General features: G+C 36.6%; 1 long non-coding RNA gene across 2 annotated transcripts; it reads left to right on the plus strand.

Annotated features, from left to right (window-relative positions):
- Positions 1-2,616: 2,616 nt before the first annotated feature.
- On the plus strand, positions 2,617-3,080 carry LOC141404003 (uncharacterized). Of its 2 annotated transcripts, none has more exons than XR_012412932.1 (2): positions 2,617-2,848; positions 2,911-3,080. It is a non-coding gene; the product is annotated as an uncharacterized lncRNA (long non-coding RNA). The 2 variants fall into 2 exon arrangements; XR_012412931.1 differs by having other exon boundaries at positions 2,735-2,855.
- Positions 3,081-10,165: the final 7,085 nt, after the last annotated feature.

Here is a 10,165-nt window from a genome sequence, read left to right on the forward strand (position 1 = left end):
CTTGAACTTGAACCGAACCAACTTCTTGAATAACTTCACCTTTCTGGATGCTGTGTCCGCCTTGTATAATGAATTAAGGACATCCCATGCTTCCTTACCAGTTGAACAATTCTTGATGTGTATTAACTCGCTTGCCTTCACAGTAAGGGTTATCGTTGCCAAAGCTTTTCTGTCATTATTCTGCCAAATTGCTTTTTCAGCAGCAGCCGCCGGACATTCAACTTCAATAGTATTCCATAAATCCAGCGTTATTAATAAGCTTTTAACCTGGATACACCACGTTCCATAATTTTCGCCGTTTAGCTTGTCTATACTAGCCACAGAATTAGCCATTTTTCTTCTTTTATTCACAAATGTCCAACTTGCACAAATTTGATTTGATAACTTCGGAAATCTGGGCCCATAACCCTTGTTAGATCATCCTCTCCTAAGATCCTTGTATCTATTCCACGCAGTAAGAATTACCGTGAGTCCGCAAGTTCCCAAATTAAAAATTCCGTGGTGTACAAAACAATTACAAAAACGTTTATTGTAAATTAAAAAACAACAATACTCGAAGGCTTTTCAAACAAGAATAATAAGAATAATATTTCAAAGAGTTTAAAAACGACAAAGAGCAATAAAATATTTTTCATTGATTGCTATGACTTGAAATAAAAAGTTTTAACAAAGTATTTGAATTGAAAAGTATAAATTCTACAACAAACACCAATCGTCAGCTCGAAATATAAAAGTGAACCAAGAAAAAACTTCAATGAGAAGCTTTTTTTTGGCATCCGTGGCCGCTTGTTAGATAGGCATTTCCATAAGCTTTCCAATGATACCCATTTTGTAGTAATCGGTTCTGTAGAGCAGAGTGTAACCCGGGTTTTGTACCCGGACTTTCGGGTCAAATAACCGGGTCCGTAATAAAATTGTTATTATTTTTGTTTTATCGTGATTTAGGCTGAATTCCGAAATGTCAGTTGCTTTGTATTCGTCTACTGCAGTTTCATAAAATTACTCTAGTATGTCCTGGTCCAAACTAGCATGAATTTCTTTTAAAAGTTTCATGAAATTATGTGTTTCTAGATCGAGTTCCATAGTAGAGTAAAATCATAAAAATCATATTTACCTCGGAACATTACACACGGAAAATAATTTTAAAAAGTAAATTATTTTTTATTTTTAAAGTAAGCCCAGCTTAATCACAGATTTGTTGTTTTCAAATTTTAAAAACAACAAGTTTTTTAAGTGGGTGTAGTTAAAATTGATTTACTTTAGGGAAGGGCAGAGAATACTAGCTTCGTCCAACGCCACTTGGACTCATCAGTTGCCTCAGTTCTTTACATTGAAACAAAGAACTCTTCTCCAATTTTATGGCGACTCGAGCTCAAGAATAAATTCCCTAAAGTAAATCAATTTTAACTAAACACACTTTAAAAACTTGTTGTTTTTAAAGTTTGAAAACAAAAAATCTGTGATTAAGCTGGGCTTACTTTAAAAATAAAAAGTAAACACACATCACAACAAAACTGACAAAGTTAATCTAAAGTAAATTATTTTAAAATCTTTATTTTAAAACATTGGAGACTGCTTAATTATGCAATTACGTCGAAATCGCTTATAACGTCGTCGTTTATAACGTCATATCGCTTATAACGACGAAATCCAAAAGTCCCGAATTTCTGCCCTTTATATTCCACACAAATAAAGATCGCTTATAACGTCATCGCTTTTAACGTCATACCGGTTGTAAAGTCGGTTTTTTGTGAAATATTTGAATTTTGCTATCGGTTATAACGTCGAACCATACGAAGAAGAAACATTTCTCTCAATAAATGGATGTATGTATAGTTTTTCAAACTCAGCTGGTCGACTGAATGGAGGAGCTATCAAGTCAATTAAGCTTGAATTTTAGCCACCCATTGTCACATCTGTTTCACAACCCGCGGACCAAGGTGTAATAAAACCATTAAAATCACATTGCCGGAATCGGAAAATATCCACTATCCTGGCAAGAGTAGAAAAGGATCACAGTACGAAATTAAATGTGTTGGATGCAGTGTTATTGTTAGATGAAGCGTGGAGAAATGTAACGTATTGTTTTATTGCTAATGCATGCAGGATTCTTAATGGTTCTTAGAACGATTCTGAAGACATTTATCTTCATTCTCATGTCTCCCAACACGTAGATGATATTGATGAATAAGTTGCCATCGATGACAATGTTTTCACATCTGCCACGTATGATGACGACTTAATATTGGAAGATGAAGGCAATTCTAACAAAGAAATTAAGGATACTACAGAACCAGAATTTCAAATGCCGTCAGATGAAAAAGTAATTAAACAACTTTTTTATACCCAAAATTATGTATAGTGAATATAATTTCACCTCATTTATAAGCATCGTTTATAACGTCTATCGCTTATAGCGTCTGGTTTTGGTCGGTCCCTTGACCGACGTTATAGGCGATTTCGACTGTATGCAATATCCTTGCTGAATCGACAAAATATTCTCTCTTTTTGGATAAGCCGATAGCCTTTTTTCAATTACTTTATAATAATAATTTAATTAAAATTTGTTATTATAATAAACATTTTTTTAAATAAATAAATAAATTCTCATTTTAGAAATAAATATGATGGAAATAAAAAAATTCGGAAATTGGGGAAAGGGAAAAATTCCGCATGGAATTTCTATTCATAATTGCTCTGATTAAAACATTTGGTACAGGAGGCGAACGCTGAAATATAAACCAATGTTCTTTCATATCAAATATAACTTCCATATACAATGCGTCCTATCTGTTTTTGTATTAAACCAAATATATTTCCGAAAACGATTATATTTGATATGGACTTGGTATTTAGTTAGTATGCAAATCAGTATGCATGTACATATGGTGTACATTTATTTCTTTCCAGGTTTACAATGAGTGACTACTGTACTTCATCAATGGGCAATATAAATGTTATGCGATTTAAACAAAACGGTGATATATGGTGCAGTATATATAAGTTTTGTAGATTTATTATGAACTCTCAACTCTCAATAAATTATAATTAATTTAATAAAACGTTGTAGCTGACAAAAACTCAAATTGTCTTCAATATGGGCAATAAGATGTTGTAATGCTTTAATTATTTTACACAGTAATGAGGTAAGTAAAAAAAAGTGGCGAAACTTGGTCATAATAGAATGTACATTTTGTTTGGCGAAAGGTGTATTTTGGGTGTAAACTGCATTCTCCTTTTAATTTCAAAACTGTGTTTTATTATTTATCGAATTTTTAAATATAACTATGTGCTGTTTTTTACTGGTATCATATTCTCTAATAGGATATTGGAAAGAATAAGATTAAAGATTATAATTTTTACTTTTTGCTCGTATCACCTTCTCCAGAAGCATATTGAAAATATTGCACGAGAGCAAGAGCGTATCAATTTGCTATTTTTGAGTCTTGTTCCAAATTTGACGTCCACGGTGAATTTACCAGGTCTAAAGTCTAGGAGACTTATTCTATAGCCAGATGGTTCAAAATAACTGAAGAATAAACCATATTAACGTGTCGTCTTTGGTTAAAAACTCCGCTTCTGCTGTCTTATTATTCTTCGGCAGTGACCAGTGTATATATTCAGTACCGTTTTTTTGGGATTGGTTCCATGGAATCTTTCATCGATTCTTTTAGATATCAACTGTTTGGAAAAAACTCAAAATTAGAAACGTAAGTTATTAATTTTTTTTAAACTATTATGAAATGTTTTAATGGAATTCTGTAACTCATTTTTTGTGTAACCGACAAAAATCGGTAAAATTAAAAAGCAAAATTATGAATGAAAAGTGAGTTACAGAAATCAACTACTGGATTTTTTATACACAATATTTTAACAAAGAATTTGTTTAAACACAAGTTCTTGCTGGATTTGTAGTTTTTAAAGTTGATTTTAGATTTGGTATTTAAACTTGTTGTGTCATATTTCTATTTATGTATATCCTCCACCATAGTATGGAGGGTATATTAAGTTTGCTTTTCCGTATGTAACGCATTGAAATAATCACTTGCGGCCCTATAAAGTATACTCTAGCATCCAGAAAAATGAATATAGGACGCTCAAATTTTATGAAGATGCATATTTTGTTTGCAGGCACGTTTTGGTATAGTCCCCATATAACAGTACCGCCCGACTTCTGGTGTTTTGACGTTTTTAGTCACATTTTTAAACAGAATTATCTTAAATTTAACATTTAGGATTCCTAGTGACCAACAAACTTATGGGCATATGTAGGTTTATATTTTGGTATAGCCCCAAATATAACGGAGCCTCTCGATTTTCGATATTTTGAGGATTTTAGCTACAATTTTTAACCGAACTAGCTGTGATTTTACATTTGAGGGGTCGATTATCGATATCAATTATCGTTGAGTGGAGTTGTCAGTTGTCAAAATTACTTTATGTATGGGAAACTTTGACATAGCCCCGTAGGTGATACCTTTCACCTGGCTGAACACATTTTTATACCCTCCACCATAGTATGGAGGATATATTAAGTTTGTTTTTCCGTTTGTAACGCATTGAAATACTCATTTGCGACCCTATAAAGTATATATATTCTTGATCAGGGTAAAATTCTGAGTCGATCTGTGCACGTCCGTCCGTCCGTCCGTCCGTCTGTGGTAATCACTCTAGCATCCACAAAAATGGAGATAGGACGCTGAAATTTTGGGAAAATGCGTCTTTTGTTTACAGGCAGGTCAAGTTCGATGATGGGCTATATCGGTCCACGTTTTGGTATAGCCCCCATATAACGGTACCCCCCGATTTACGGTATTTTGACGTTTTTAGCTACATTTTCACACCGATGTAGCTATAATTTGACATTTAGGGTTCTTAAGTGCCAATAAACTTATATAACAAAACTTGTGGACATAGGTCTACGTTTTGGTATAGCCCCCATATAACGGTACCCCCCGATTTACGGTATTTTGACGTTTTTAGCTACATTTTGAGACCGATGTAGCTATAATTTGACATTTAGGGTTCCTTAGTGTCAATAAACTTATATAAGAAAACTTGTGGACATAGGTCCACGTTTTGGTATAGCCCCCATATAACGGTACCCCCCGATTTACTGTATTTTGACGTTTTTAGCTACATTTTCAGACCGATTTAGCTATAATTTGACATTTAGGGTTCTTAAGTGTCTATAAACTTATATAACAAAAGTTGTGGACATAGGTCCACGTTTTGGTATAGCTCCCATATAACGGTACCCCCCGATTTACGGTATTTTGACGTTTTTAGCTACATTTTCAGACCGATTTAGCTATAATTTGGCATTAAGGGTTCTTAATTGTCAATAAACTTATATAACAAAAGTTGTGGACATAGTTCCACGTTTTGGTATAGCCCCCATATAACGGTACCCCCCGATTTACGGTATTTTGACGTTTTTAGCTACATTTTCAGACCGAGTTTGCTATATTTTGACATTTAGGGTTCTTAAGTGCCAATAAACTTATATAAGAAAACTTGTGGACATAGGCCCACGTTTTGGTATAGCTCCCATATAACGGTACCCCCGATTTACGGTATTTTGACGTTTTGAGATACATTTTCCGATTTAGCTATAAATTGACATTTAGGGTTCTTAAGTGTCAATAAACTTATATAACAAAACTAGTGGACATAGGTCAATGTTTTGGAATAACCCCAATATAACGTTACCGTCCGATTTCAGGTATTTTGACGTTTTAAGTCTTATTTCTGGACCGCTATAATTTGATATTTAGGTTTCTTAGTGACCAAAAAACTTATATTCGAAAAAAATATGAACATAGGTACATGTTTTGGTATAGCCCCATATAACGGTACCTCCCGATTTTCGGTATTTTGAGATTTTTACCTACAAGTTTTAACCGAATTAGCTGTAATTTGAAATTTTGACATTTGAAGTTCTTAGTGGTCACCACACCTCTCCACCAAAATTCTCTGAAATTTTGGGAAAATGCGTCTTTTGTTTGAAGGCAGTTCAAGTTCGATGATGGACTATATCGGTCCACGTTTTGGTATAGCCCCCATAGAACGGTACCCCCGATTTACGGCATTTTGACGTAGCTACATTTTCAGACCGATTAAGCTATAAATTGACATTTAGGGTTTTTAAATGTCAATAAATTTATATAACTAGTGGACATAGGTCCATGTTTTGGAATAGCCCCCATATAACGTTACCGCCTGATTTCAGGTATTTTGACGTTTTAAGTCACATTTCTAGACCGAATTAGCTATTATTTGATATTTAGGGTTCTTACTGACCAAAAAACTTATATTCGAAAAAATTATGAACATTGGTCCATGTTTTGGTATAGCCCCATATAACGGTACCTCCCGATTTTCGGTATTTTGAGAATTTAACCTACAAGTTTTAACCAAATTATCTGTAATTTGAACATTTGACATTTGAAATTCCTAGTGGTCACCACACCTCTTCACCAAAAATTGTCAAGAAAGGTCGATGTATTGGTAAAGCCCCCATATAACGGTACCTCCCGATTTTCAGTAATTTGATGATTTTAGCTACAATATTAAACCGAACTAGCAGTAATTTGACATTTGAAGTTCTTAGTGGTCACAACACCTCTCCATCAAAAATTGTCAACATAGGTCCATGTTCGGATATAGCTCCCATATATAATTTGACATTTGAAGGTTGTAGTGGCCACCACACATCTGCATCAACAATTTTAACATAGCCCCAATATAACGATACTTCCTGATTTTCGGTACTTTGAGGATTTTACTTAAAATGTTTAACCAACGTAGGTCCATGTTTTGGTATAGCCCCAAAACAAATCTCCCGATTTTCCGTACCTTAGCTTTATTTTTTGGACGAACTTTCTGTAATTTGAAATTTAAAAGCCAACAAAAATTGTTCATTTAAGTTAATATTTTCGTTATGTACCGATTTTCGGTATTTTGAGGATTCTACAAAACAAAACAAAAAATCTGCAACAAAAATTGTTCATTTAAATTAATATTTTCTTATAGCCCACATACCTCCGAACTAGATGTTAATGACATTTGAAGTTCCCACGTTATGTACCGATTTTCGGTATTTTGAGGATTCTAGCTGCAATTTTTAACCGAATTAGGAGTTATTTGACATTAATGGCTCCCATCATAGGTCCACGTTTTATTATAACCCCTATATAACGGTACCTTCCAATTTCTAGCCCACCAACAATTTTCAACATACATAGTTAGATATAGGCACCATAAAAGGGCCTCCCGAATGAAGCATTTTATGTACATTATCTGACATTTTAACGTACCCACTTAAAGTTGGGGACAGGAATGAAAACTAATTATTCCATTTTAGTTCAGAATATTTTATGGTGGAGGGTATGAAAAGTTCGGCCCGGCCGAACTTAACGCTTTTTTACTTGTTTAGATTAGATTAGACGATGTAGGCATTTGGGGTATCCATGATCGAACAATTTTCCCACCTAAAGTCTTAATTAAGACTATATTATGGTGGAGAGAATAAAAAGTTCGGCCCGGTCGATCTTAACGATTTTTTACATGTTTTTAGATCTCTTATTATAATTTATTCATATATAATTGTACGCCAATACTGTAAAATCTCTAAATGACTAATTACATCCAATTTGGTTCGAAAATGTCAATAAAAACTTCAAAATACATGATTTTTCCGACAGATTAAGCTATAATTTGGCATTTAAGGTCAAATTGGACCGACAATTTCCCCACAAAAAAATGGTGGACGTTTTGGAATAGCTCTCATATAACGGTACAAACCAATTTCAGGTATTTTTATACCCGTAGCATTTATGCTAACGAGGGTATATTGGAAACGTTGCCAAATCTTTCATATTACATTTCCAAAAAATTAAAGTTTTTCTTTACGCGCTACATAAACGATTTTTAGTACATAGGTTAAGAAAAAATTCCCCAGTACAAATTCACTAGCGAGCAAATCTTTGTTTGTTGCGGACAAAAGTTATCGCGGGTTCACTTCTGCTTTTAAGAAAAAAGCTTTGCTCCTTTACTTATTTAATGTAAAAGAGGTAATTGTACGGTTACACTAGAGTTTTTTGCCGGGTTAATCCACTTCGAGAGGATTTATTTGACGTTTGCGCCATTGAATTGACATTTTAAATCCAAACCCACTGCGTTAATCCGGCTAAGTGTATCCGGGGTATAGAAGAGAAAACTGTCAAAAATGCTCTCTAATGACCACTTTTATCACAAAAGTAAAGGAACGAAAAATTGGTAGATCTGTAGTGCGTTGTGAACTGCTTTCATATCAATTGTATGCTTACATCAAGTAAAGGAACACTTTTCGAGTCAAATGTGGTAAAACTTGACGATTCTTGTTGTTGTTGTTGTAACAGTGTTTTTGTTATGTTTATTTGTTCGTTCCTCTGTTCAATCTGGCTCTGGGTCTATCTCCAGTTCCAGAAAAGTGGCTGCTTCGATGGGATGTAGCCACAGATCCACTGGAGTTAGATGGGTAGGTTTGGCGGGGCAGTTAAAAAGGTGTTGTGTGTCGTGCGGGCCCATGCCGCATACTGGGCAGATGTCTTGCACGGCGCGATCGATTTCCGCCCAATAAGAATTTAGGCGACTGCAATATCCCGAGCGTAGTTGAACCAAAACTACTCTAGTTTGTCGTGGCAGCTGACGCTCCTCAGCTGCGATAGATGGAGGATGTACTCCGAGTACTTTATTCACACTATAATTGCTTAAGGCCTTGGCAACTGCGTCCGTGTGAATGCTATTCAATCCTGCTTGATATGCTTGTTGATCTAGGGGTTCTCTCCTGTATCGTTGGACCTCTCCCTCTAGAGCATGGATATCCTTCCTGATCTCCCTGAATGGGCCGGGCCTACCCACAAGATGGTGATTGGGATGGCTCACACGATAACATCCAAGCAGCTACTGCAACGAAAGCATCTCATTGTGTTGCTTTACAGGAAGAATTTTTGCCTCCTCATGTAGATGGTCCACTGAAGATTTGAGGAGGCACCATGTCGCTGTTCTCAGGGCGGCATTCTGGCAAGTTTGAATCTTTTTCCAGTTCGAATCACACAATCTCGGGGACCAGACTGGAGCCGCATAGCTTACCACAGACCGACCTATCGCGTTATATGTGCTGCCGGCCATGGACTTGAGGACCTTGTTCCTACTTTTCAACTTGTCGCAGATAGCTGTGGCGTGTGCGCACGACGTGAATGTAGTGTCGAATGTGACCCCTAAAATTTTAGGGCAGTTTGTGGTCGGAATTCTGCTACCGTCGACCACGACATTCAACTCACGTCCAAACTGCGCTGTTCATGTGGTGAACAGAGTGGCTGTAGATTTTGTGGGGGAAATCTGCATATTCCTCGAATGGAAAAAGGTGGTAAGATCAGTTAAATAGTTGTTCAGTCTCTCACAGATGTCATCAGGATAGGTACCCGACGCCAAGATCGTGCAATCATCCGCATACGTCACGATCTCAATACCGTCTGGAGGGGGTGGAATACAGGAGAGGTAGAAGTTAAACAGTTCCGGAGATATCACCCCACCTTGGGGAACTCCCTGTTTCACTCTACGGGGTTTGGACTTCTTATTCCTGAATTCCACGTACGACTGGCGTCCACACATATAGTTGACTATCCAACGTTTCAAGCTTGGCCGGAGGGTTGTCTGCTCAATGTCCTCAAACAGCGTGGAGTGCCTGACTGTATCAAAGGCTTTTGATAAGTCAAGAGCCACCATCACTGTTCTATCGCACGGCCGTCTCTGGTTGAGTCCTTTACAGATATATGTGGTAATGGCGTGCAGCGCTGTTGTCGTGCTGTGCTGCTTACGGAATCCATGTTGATGATCGGCAACTTGATAGCTATTTCTGATACTGGGGAGGATCAAGGCCTCAAGTGTCTTTGCTACGGGCGACAAAAGCGAAATCGGTCTGTACGATTCACTTTTGCTGGCATCCTTGCCTGGCTTCCGTAGTGGGACCACCCTGCCCATTTTCCAGACTTCGGGAACAACGAGGGTGGCTAGCGACAAGTTGAAGACTTTGGTGAGATACTCGACTCCCGGCTCATCCAGCTGCTTCAACATTACCATGGAGATTCCATCAGGGCCCAACGCTTTGGATGATTTAGCG

The sequence above is a fragment of the Musca autumnalis genome, unplaced genomic scaffold, assembly GCF_047663935.1.
Source record: "Musca autumnalis isolate F117 unplaced genomic scaffold, ASM4766393v1 scaffold_4, whole genome shotgun sequence".
In the NCBI taxonomy this organism is placed as follows: domain Eukaryota; kingdom Metazoa; phylum Arthropoda; class Insecta; order Diptera; family Muscidae; genus Musca; species Musca autumnalis.